The 10,000-nt window shown below is 49.4% G+C and overlaps 1 protein-coding gene across 3 annotated transcripts in view; it reads right to left on the bottom strand.

Moving 5' to 3' along the window:
* Nucleotides 1-10,000, bottom strand: part of LOC126574047 (RING finger protein nhl-1) — a 52,023-nt gene that overhangs the window by 32,165 nt on the left and 9,858 nt on the right. Inside the window, exon 1 of one of the 3 annotated variants that reach the window (XM_050233981.1) lies at nt 2,421-2,747. The exons of 1 other annotated variant lie outside the window; for it this stretch is intronic. The gene's annotated coding sequence lies outside the window, so the exon portion shown is untranslated. Of the gene's footprint in view, nt 1-1,915; nt 2,167-2,420; nt 2,748-10,000 lie in introns of those variants that run through there. One more of the 3 variants, XM_050233982.1, reaches the window with a different exon arrangement.

Here is a 10,000-nt window from a genome sequence, read left to right as displayed (position 1 = left end):
CATCATCGCAAATGTGGCCGCTGTGCTGCGCGCCAGCTGATGTGGTTTCTACGCGCGGAGATAGCGACCGGGCAGCCAGATGATCCTTCCCAGCATCTCGGTGCTCTGTCGGGAAACAAATGTTTCGGTTCACTTGCTGCTTGTATGATTAGATGCGAGCGAGACTGACTGCCAGACTGACTGGTGCACCCTCGCAAGCAATCGCGAATGTATCCGCTTTGCCAACCAGCGAGTGCGATTGCAATCTCCAGTCAGACATCTTTTGCTTGTACGGAGCCGAGCAAAGACAAATGCATCCCGCAAGCGCACCGTCTGCATCGCTGAAAAATGCAGCTTTCTGTTATTGAATTGTAGATCCCACCATTCGGGAGGATGCCAGTTCACCAGTTCACCAGTCGTCCAAATTGACTTGACGTATGCGCGCATCTGGCTTCCACTCTGGCTATAAATAAGAAATGTTCGTGAACCATCTCCACACCCCTCCCACTCACCCGGAAAGGGGTGGAAAGGGGTTGCAGCGGAAGTCATTTAACAATAAATTCAAATAATTTCGATCGCTCGTGATCTTCCCACTGAGTGGCAGCTGCGTGCGTACATGCGGCCGGTGACCTTCGATTTGGCACTTTGGGGCGAGGAGTTTATGTTATTCGAATACTACTGAGGTGACCGAAAGTGCGTCACGCCGCGGGTTGTCACGCGTGGTGTGGTGGATGGAAATTGAGATCGAGGTTTTTCGTGCTGTGACTCTTCCAAAAGTGACAACAACTCGCACACGGGAACGTGGCGTGTGTCGCGCTAGTACGCTAGCCGGCTTGACTATTTCCGTTTCGGGTGCAGATATTGCTTTTACGTTTTATTTTTTACGTTGCCACTTCTATGGCCCACCTTCTATGGTACACTGGCACACGTGCACGGTTCGTTATTTCAGGAGCGAAAAGCGATTGCGCTCGAAACGAGTTCAAGGTACGCCGGGAGCCAGGAACGTTTTGCTCGCTTCCGTTGCCTCGGTTCGTTTGTTCCGTCTTTTCCGTCTATTCAAGTTCATCGAAGAGAATGTTACAAGATGGCATTCAGTCATCGAGAGGAAGGTTGGTTGGTAACCAGAAGCTGCGGAAGCAAAGCACTTGGCATCACGTGCCTGGATGTGAGAAAAATGAATGAAATTGAACACCGGCGCCGTGATCCAAGGGCTGATCGTATCGTAGAGTGTTGCTGTTGTAGGCTTCGCAGTAAGAGGAAAGTCATTTTCTTTTAGAAAATGGTTGCTCTTGTAATTCTTCCCAAGACTCTTGTAAACTCTTTGAATGCCGAGCGACGACGAGAAATGGATGGATGGAACGAGAGAGAGTTGTAACCAATCCACTGATGTACGATGCATCTCTGAGTATCATCTTCAGAGCTAGAGGACTGCTTGCATTCGTTGATTTCGTTAGTGCACGGCACGGGATCCGTGCACCAACCAGTGTGCCCGTGTGCCAGGAAACTATTAATACGCGCCGGCGAACCAAACCATTAGTGAACGACTCTATCAATAATGTAGCACCAGATCTTGCGACTCTTCAGACCAGAGAGTATCCCAAGAGCCACCTTCCTTCCCACTCCTTCCTGTCCTTTTCCTCGAGAAAACATCACACGAACGAGAAGCGGAAATGACTCCTTATGGTCAATGGGACACTTCATTACCGCGTAAACTCCACGCTGGTGCCCTGGCATCGCCACCACAACTGGCAGCTTCAAAGGAAACCCACACGGAAAGCACCATCATCATTGAGCGTGCTCCAGGGTTCGTTGTTTTAACCACGGTGGCTCCGGTACCCCGCGACGCCATTGCTAGTGAAGCGCCCCACAGAAAAGGGTACAGGAACTGTGGTGAGTGACGATGGAGAGAGGAATGGGAGTGTGGGGTACCCTGTACCTGTTCTGTGCTGTGTGAAAAGCGACAATCGTGCGGACGGTCCTCGGGCAGCTTTCGTTTCGTCGCTCGTCCCTCGTTTCGGTCGTTCGGTTTTCGTTGTTGTTGTTCCTTCCTTATAACTAAGGCAGGCTGCTTGACTGCTTGCTAGAGAGGTTCTACCTGCGCACGGCAACTACAGCCTCGGTCGAGGCTGACATTAGTCGTAGCAGGAAGCGAGCGGTTAAATCAGCTAACTGTAGCGGAACCCACACAGCCACTCAGCAGAGAAGAGCAGAGCATAAAAGAAAGCCAAGAGGCAGCAAGATTTGTAAGCAAACGGTGCGTCAAGAACAAAAGATCTCTAGAACACGCTCCAGAAGAACTGCATTAGCTGTGTAAACGGCCGTTGCCTGGTAAAGCGGATCTTTCGGAACTTGTTCTTAATGTTGTCTGCACACACAAGCACAAGCACAAGCACTCACTACTGTAAGAAGGGCAGTGGGTCACACTGTACCATTTGACGTACTTTTAGGTTTCCGCTGACGTCACACAGGTTCCGTTCCTGAGCCTGAGCACGGGGTCACAAAAATGCAGTAGCTCTCACTCACTCTCTCTCTCTCTCTCTCTCTCTCTCACTGAGCAACAGCCACTCTTGAGGTTTCACAGGCCACTGGACACCACAGAGCTGTAGACACGGTTCGGTTGTTTCGTGAATTCGTGAAGGTTTTTGGTCGAAAAGAGGATCGTGCAGTTAATGATTGGCAACTGCAAACGAGTGATCTTGCTTCCTGATCTTCTACCCTGCTGCCCGATAGAAACCCGGTCACCGACGGCGGTGATCGCACTTTGACTACTGAGCCCCGATCAGGGCTGAGAACCGTGCTAGGTTGCGATCACTGAGGGGGCCACTGTGGGGCACTGTGTTGGTGCGATTCCGGGATCATTCTCACCAGCTCCAAACCGTGCACACCACTACCAGTGTGTGTGCCATACCTAGGACAACACCGGAGCCCTAGTGCACTCCTCGGTTAGTGGATGCGCCGTACCGTAGTGCGTCACTTCGCATCTTCGTCGTTGTCTGGTTTTTTTTTTTGGGGGGGGGGGGGGGGAATTTCGTCCACGTTGCCATTACAAACACACACGGGTGCGTTCGCGCGCCGATGACGAACAGAGAGTGTTCCGGCTAAAAATAGGACCCCGCAGCGGATACGCTGCCAACGATCGGTCTCTTTGCAAGCGCGCGCGCGAGAGAGAGGCACACACCGGACATCGCACTCGTTCCGACGGATGATCCGGGGCTATTAATAGTGTTTGCCAGAGCCGAGAGTCCCGCTCTATTGACTCGGCCGGCCGGCCGGTCGGTCGGTCGGTCGGTGAATGGTTCCTGCAACATGTTGACCGAGAGTGCGACGATCAAGCGGATCATCAAGCCAGTGATCAGTTGCTGATCGCTGGTAAAACCATTGATACCGACCGTGTCCGCACACGGTGCACAAGTGGTGCCAGCTTGCGAACTGTACAGGAGCTACCTCAACTACCGTGACAGTAACGCATCGCCATAAAATAGCTTATGGTGACTTCTGTTGGAATCCATCATCACGCGTGGCCACTGGTCGTTGTGTTTCTTTTTTTCGCTGGCTCGTCCTTCCTCGTGTCTCGCGGTGCATACGTGGTGCCAGGTTGATTGACCGCAACGCACCAGGATTTAGGTCAGGTTCCTCCCTCTCTCTCCATCTCTCTCTCTCTCCTAGTCACTGTTGCGCTCTACCTGTCGTCATGTGCGTTGTGCATTGCCACGTCGACGATGGGAGTTTCAACTGGGCTTCACTCACAGGGCGGAAGTCACTCGAGGAATAGGAAAATATCATTTCACCATTCAAACGATGATCTCCTGCTGTCGTGCCGAACATCAAACAGAGCACGCTAATGATGGAAACGTTCATTTAGCTGCAGCACTAATGGTGAAATCCTTCCGCTTTTTCCACCCTCCTGTTTTGCTTGTGCGCTTTCGCAAAACGGGTTTTACCATCGATCCATTTCGGGAAATTGCATTTTAGGGGAGCGCTCCTTTGGGCACTTCCTCGGAACACGATTTGTGAAGCACTTCACTCCCGCGCTCTCTCCCTCTCTCTTTCTAAAACGAAGAGTAAAACGGAAATCCTTTTCAAGTGGTAAATCGTTTTTTTTTGTGTGCGCGCTAAATATCTTCCTTAATTCCACTCACTACCTATCCATCCTTTTTGATGTTTTTCCTGGCCCTATTTAATGGATCCGTTCGGATTGCCACGCTAGTAGGCACTCGTCCCGGGAAAGCGAGAGAGAGCGCACGATTCATAAAACATTCCCACTATCAGTTGGCCATCAGTTCTGGGCCTAACAAGGATAGTGGCCACCCAAGCCTACAGCTGACTCAGGCATCATTGCAGCACTGCACCATTAATCAGACAGCCGAGTAGTGTCACGGAATCGAGTAGCAATCGGGATTCGGATGGTTAAGTATGGCCTACTTAACCGCTCGACGTTCTATTCGCAGGGCGTACTAGATAACGGAGTAATTGGCTTCGCCAAGCACTTTAGCTCTTCATCAAGCGATCGAACTCGGAATATTGCTCCTGAAGGAAGAAAGTTTTCCGCAAGCGGTCCACTTTTACTTTTGCCAATGTTTTGCCTCAAACTTCACTCTCTGTGTTAGTTCTCTGGACCGGAAATCGGAAACAACTGTTCTGTTTTGCGCTGGTGTCAGCAGAAGTTACTTAGCTCCGGAGTATTCGCTCGCTCCGTTCACTTCATTCCACTTGCTTTAACAGCTTCTTTCTACTGTTAGGGAGTGGGTAAAAGCCATGGCATCGGCCATGAGTCACCGAACGTCGCAGTGAAGTGGATCTGTCCATGCGTATCCATCAATCAAACTGCTCGACGTTTTGCATGCCCAGCAACCTTTTTGGTGCAGATTGTTCTTGACACATTCCAACGCGCGCTCGCGCGATCGCGACATGTTTATCCGCGGCTTGGGGCGAACCACGCCCTTTGTGCCAGTTCCAACCGACAACCGCCCTTCCACCCTTCGCCCAATCCGTCAATCAAAACAATTTGCATCCCGTTACGGTCGTAACACCGTACCGTGCGAGACACCGGGATGGCCCCCCCCCCCCCCGCCAGTGGTTGTCCTGATGTTTCATTAAACAGTAACAGACACATACACACGTTGTGTTCCTGCACCAAAAACCGGGACTGAGAATCACGGATCTCGGTTGTAAGGGAACAAAAAGGGATGACGTCACCTGTCACCCAGCATCAATGACACAAAAACAGGGGGCGAGAACGAGCGAGAGAGAGAGAGAATTCCACCGGTTCGGGATGCCAAAGGAGCAGTTTAGGGGCCCCGGAATTCGTCGGAATCCGTCAGTCACGGTCACAGACACTCAAACAGACAAAATCAACAAAAAAGAAAAAATCATCCTCCCCCCTAGGGAGGTGCAAGGGTGCCAGTGTCGGCCTAAAATGTCACCTGGTAAAAAAGGGAGCCTTCTAGCCTCTCGTCTTTCCCTCGTCGTCTCTGTCCCAAAAACTAAACTCAGCTCAACACCACAAGGGGGGAGGGGCACCGCATGTGTATGTGTCAGCTGCGATGTCGGATGCGTCGATGCGTGGAGTCTGGTCGTGGATTGTTTCACCGTTTTTGTTTCAACGAGTTCCGGGAACGAACGGTGAGGATGAGGATGCCAGGCAACAGCTGCCAGGCTGTTTTGGCATTTTCCAATCTTGGGTCGGGATTCTGTTTTTCGTCGTCGTCGTCGTCGTCGCCGTCGTCCTCATTGGTATGGTGTGTCTTGGCGTTCGTCACTGCAAGGGCCACAAAGGTACGCAACGGATGCACAGACCCACATGTGGCGTGCGGTGTGGTATCGACGACGGTGATATACCGTGGAATGTGATACATTATTATTTATGACGATAAAAATTTATGACTTTGTTTTTCTTCCCCGTAACTTCTTGTAGAGAGAGAGAGAGAGAGAGAGAGAGAGAGAGAGATGATCTCGAGTGGTGGTGAGGAAGATGAACCTCCACCAACCGTTCACAAAGCAGGCTGCGTGCGTAATCGATGAGCCGATTTGTCGATGGAAAAACTTTTTCTTCCTCCTCTGTCCGGAGGCATCACACACTCTCCCCCCCCCCGACAATTGCTATTGCTGGGGAGTTTTCATTCGTTTTTGTTGTTGCTGAGGAGCAGCAGCAGAAGCCCTGGACAGGCCAGGCAGTGATTGATCAAGCGTCAGGTTCCGTTCCGGCTGATGTTTGCAAGGCGATGTGGTGGGTACAGGCCACCTCCGCAGGCTGGTGGTCGGTGGTTGCTATTTTTGGCGTTGCCACTCACGTACTCGCACTCTCACTCGCCCATTTACGGTTGAGACGTGCGGTGCGTGATGAAGCACGGCCCGACGAACGCATGCCAGCACGCATCGCATCACAAACTATCTACCTAGCGGGACCATCCTCTCTCTCTCTTTCTTTCGGTCGCTCTTTCTCTGTAATTTCGATTCGAATCTCGATGCCAATGCTCCAACGCCCATCAGGTGGGCGAAGGGCTGAGGATTACGATTCCAACACGGCACGGGGGGGCGAGGGCTAGCATGAGGCGGGATACCTGGGGATTTTGGACTCGAAAATAAACAGCCTACCGTACCCGACGACACGGCCCTGACGACGTGGGTGATTTGGAATCGAATGAAGGACTTCGTAAACACAGAGCACACGGTCGTTAGGCTAAGGGTAGGTCTGTGGATGCTTGGGAACTGGGGTTTGGATTCGTTGAAATCGGTGCTTTACGTTCGGGGAGAAGGTGGAGGTTGCGATCCTTAAGGCATTCCACCTTTCGTTCAGTTGAAGTTGTTGTTGTGCCGTTGCTAGTGCATTACCCCTCACGTTGACTCAAGTGGTAGCTTGAGCAGCTTCTCGGGGAGCAGCAAAACATCGTTTTGATTTAATTGGAAAAAATGGGGAAAATAACGAGCAATCGAATTGATTTGAATGAAGTACATGCTTTAAGCATCCAGAGCAGAGCAACTAATACTCAAGCTTTAGCAGGGCGATACTCAAGTAATGCACTCAACAGAACAACGCAATGCTCTACTGCTTCTTAACGGTCATTGGGGAAAGAGGAATCTCATAAGTGGTTGGGAATTTTCTCGGGAAGATACAGATTCTAAGGATTTCACTGCTCCCTTTTGTAATTGCCAGTTGATTTTTTTTTGTTGGGTGAGCTAACTAGGGCCAGTTTAATTCCACATCTAACACTGTCTAAGTAAATCTCATAAAAGTTGCTTGCAGTTTAAATGAAAGAAATATATTTCACAACGATCGATCGAAGATCGGATGAATTCCGCTGCTTAAATCCCTGTCGGCGATCACTTTGTTCATACAGCATATCAAGTAAATTATATTATATTATTATTATTGTATTAATACGTGTCAATGTAGAGGCTGTTTAATGGGAATAATTGATAAAAAATGGTATACTTTTGACAGTTAAAATTAAAGATACTATCGTGTATCAATGCAAGGATCGAAATATACATTACAAGACGCCAAATGATGTTCTAAAGCAAAAATAAATGTTTCATTATATCACTAATGTAAGTTACTATCCTTTACTAGCAGCTGCACTCTATGGCAGAAGTGTCAAACTAGCGTCCCGCCAAATTGTTTTGTGTGTTCTATAGAATTTCCTTTTATTCATATGTTGGAATGAAGGATTGATAATATATCTGCAATGACAATAGTGTCCGAAAAATGGAATGAAGAAACATTTTCTAAACACTTTAACATTTACCACATAATCGAGTTAAAGATCCCTGAGTTATTTACTCATTTAAATTTCTATTGCAAACGAGATCAGATATCGGTTTTTGACCAAGTTTCGATTACAAACCCCTGAAAGTATGCAATTCTAGCAGCTACCTGGCGCCTCCATCAACGGGTTTCGGCATCGGTGCTGCATCATTTCGTGTTCCCGGTGCGGCGACCAGTTTGGAACTGCCTTTACTTTTAGATACTTTAAACTACGGCCCGCACGCTAATATGAGTTTAAGACTTCTAGTCTAAGGTTACAATTGCTAACCGATTGCTGCCATCACGGCTGCAGCGCTCTCAATCTAATTCTAAGCTGTTATTGTTGCAAAGATTACTTTCACATTTGAAACCCTTGTCCTAGAATGGCCTCAAGGTTTCTCAAAAATACCGCTTGTTTATGGTAAACAATCCAATTCGACCAAACATCCCCGAGTAACCATTACAGAAACCCCTTTTGCTTCAAGCGAAATAGAAAAGATCTAAAAATACCCACAAACGTAGTGTATTTGCGACAAACGTGTCCTATTGACAGATGACACTAATGACAGATGAAGCAGTCATCTGTCAATGGTCTTCTAATGAGTGTAGGATGATCTGATACTTAGTATTCGTCTTTTACTGTAAAAAGAGAAAAAAATACTGACAAGATGGCGACACAGAACACGCTAATATTCCGTATGTGTATGATAAAACCCCAAATAGACCGGACCATCTGTCAGCCAAATGAATTACCGGCGGATCACCATTGTACCATCATCATCCCTTTCTCTTAAATGCGAAATGATGTTGGATGTTTATATTACTCCGTGAACATTCCTTCCGAGCGGGAGAAACGAATGGAGCGCAACCATGTTTACCAGCCAACCAGAGTGTTGCCGACTGGCCAGGACGGCGGGAGGGTCAAGGCGAACATTAAAGGCGAGACAGTAATGCTCCATAAGTGAATCAGTCCACCGGTACCGCACGTCACCATCACCAACCCAACTCTCAACCCAGATCCAGGGGCGCGCGATTGCGATGCGTGGAATGTTATTATGCTGTCGAGCCGGCGCACCGAGTTCACCGAAAACGGTTGGTTCGTTCGTTTTTATCACGACAGTTAGAGGCAGGTTTTATGTGCTCATTGCTTCCCTTTCGTCTGGCGCGGGAAAAGCATCCCCGCAACGCTCCATTTCGCTTTCGGCTTTGTGTCCATGGTTTTTGTTTGTTGTTTTGCGTTCCTTTCTCAACTTTTGCGAATGCTCTACGATCCCCGTGTAGAGGGGGCCCAGGATTTCATGGCATTCCGTGGCACCTGCGTCTCTCGATCACTTCCTCCCTTACTACGTTATTCCTGCAAAGTGCAGCAATTGTCTCCGACGAACCATTCCGGCACCGGAACGGAAAGGCAAAAAGACTACGAACCCTGTACCAACCCTGGAGCACTCAGCTCACCGTCTCGACAAACATCGTCACCGACAAAACGAACGCGAAATGGAGACATTTTGCGTTGGGAATAATTGCGCTTATAAAACGGCAAACTTTGTACATTTCATGGTGCATGGCGGTGGCGGATTTTCGTGGCAAATGGTCGCGAGGCTCGTTTGGCAACTAGTTTCGCCCGAGCCAGGCCCCCCGCCGGTGGGAAGCAACTGGCGGCCAGTAATTGCAAGACTCGAAGCTCTTTCCCCAATCCAGACGACGGTCGAACGAGCAAACCGTTTTCCTTTGGGGGGGGGGGGGGGGCGGGGGGGCGGGTGGAATCGGATATGCTTCATCACATTCCTCCCATTCGTTCGCCATCATCGTCATCGTCTGGTGAAAACGGGGACGGGGAAAAGAAAAAAACCGATTTTCCGATCTTCTTTTCTTTCTTCATCGAACTCTGCACAAAGCTTGGCTCCGCAAAGCTTGGCTGCTCCTTGTAATTACGGCCACCACCGACGGTCATAAAACTGGCGCACCAGAATGGGAACGGCATGCCAGGGGAGGCAGAAAAGTGCGGAAAGAAAAGTTTGGCAATCATGTGTACCACTGGACGGAGCGGGTGTATTTGGTGCAGCAATAAAAGTAAATCAGAAAAGAGAAGGAGAGAGAGAGAGAGAGAGAGAGAGAGAGAGAGAGAGAGAGAGAGAGAGAGAGCGTTGGTCCTGAGCTTGGGACGTTGACGCTGAGTAACTGCTCCGCGGATCCACTTCCAATCAATCAACCGACGGAAGGCCGGTGCGATGAGTGTGTCGATCAGTGGAGAGGGAGAGAGAGGAAAGGGGAGAGATT

The sequence above is a fragment of the Anopheles aquasalis genome, chromosome 3, assembly GCF_943734665.1.
Source record: "Anopheles aquasalis chromosome 3, idAnoAquaMG_Q_19, whole genome shotgun sequence".
Lineage (NCBI taxonomy): Eukaryota > Metazoa > Arthropoda > Insecta > Diptera > Culicidae > Anopheles > Anopheles aquasalis.
The sequence above is the reverse complement of the archived record's forward strand: the minus strand, read 5'-3'. Positions and strand labels throughout refer to the sequence as shown.